The following is an 866-nucleotide window of genomic DNA, read 5'->3' on the forward strand; positions in this document are numbered from 1 at the left end:
GAGGCCACATGGTGGAGGAGGGACCGCTCGGCTGACGTCTGGGTCTGGGGAGGGGAGCGAGAGCGAGAGGGACGGAGTGAGCTGGGCCTCCACTCCGGCAGGATGCCCCGGGCACATTCACCACACCCACCCGGGCCCCACTCCCCCAACCCCAATCTGCTCTCCCTCCAGGTCCCTCGTCTCTGGTCTACTGTTCCTCCTGGCACTGTCCCCCCAAATGCACACACGGCCTGTCACGTTCCAGCCTGGTCTCTCCGCCCCCCGCTCGGGCTCAGGAGCCTACTCCAGCCTTCTCTCCAGACCCTGCAGTGTGGCCGCCACTCAAGGCCTCAAGGGTCTTTCTACTCCCAGAGACGCGTGTGCCCCTCACCTGCTCACAGCCCTTGGGGTCCCCAGTGGCCCAGGAGAAAGCCCAGCCCCTTGGCTTCACGCCTGGGCATGTGAGAGGTCTCTCCTCTTCAGTTTCTGGCGGGGTCGCCGTGACCTGGCCCGGCAGAGGTAGCGCCGCTGCCCGTCCTGCCGTTCCGTCCGCCATGCCTTTGCACAGGCCGCTCCTCCCACGGGCACGCATCCCCTTCCAGGCTCACTTCCTCCTGGGGCCCCTTCTGCCATCCCCCGGCCCCGGCGGCATCTGCTCCCCCCGCCCAGCTGGTGGGTTCCAGACCCCCAGTGCAGAAGGCCATTCCATGTCCCCCACCCTGCCTGGTCCTGTCTCGGGGCCCTGTCCCCTCACTGCTCCCCCGTCCTCTCTCAGGGCTCTCTGTCCCCCCACCCTGCCCTGTCCTGTCTTGGGGCCCTGTCCCCCCAACCTGCCCTGTCCTGTCTCAGGACCCTGTCCCCCTACCCTGCCCCGTCCTGTCTCGGGG

The sequence above is a fragment of the Tupaia chinensis genome, unplaced genomic scaffold (genome assembly GCF_000334495.1).
Source record: "Tupaia chinensis unplaced genomic scaffold, TupChi_1.0 Scaffold000129_1, whole genome shotgun sequence".
Classification (NCBI taxonomy): Eukaryota; Metazoa; Chordata; class Mammalia; order Scandentia; family Tupaiidae; genus Tupaia; species Tupaia belangeri.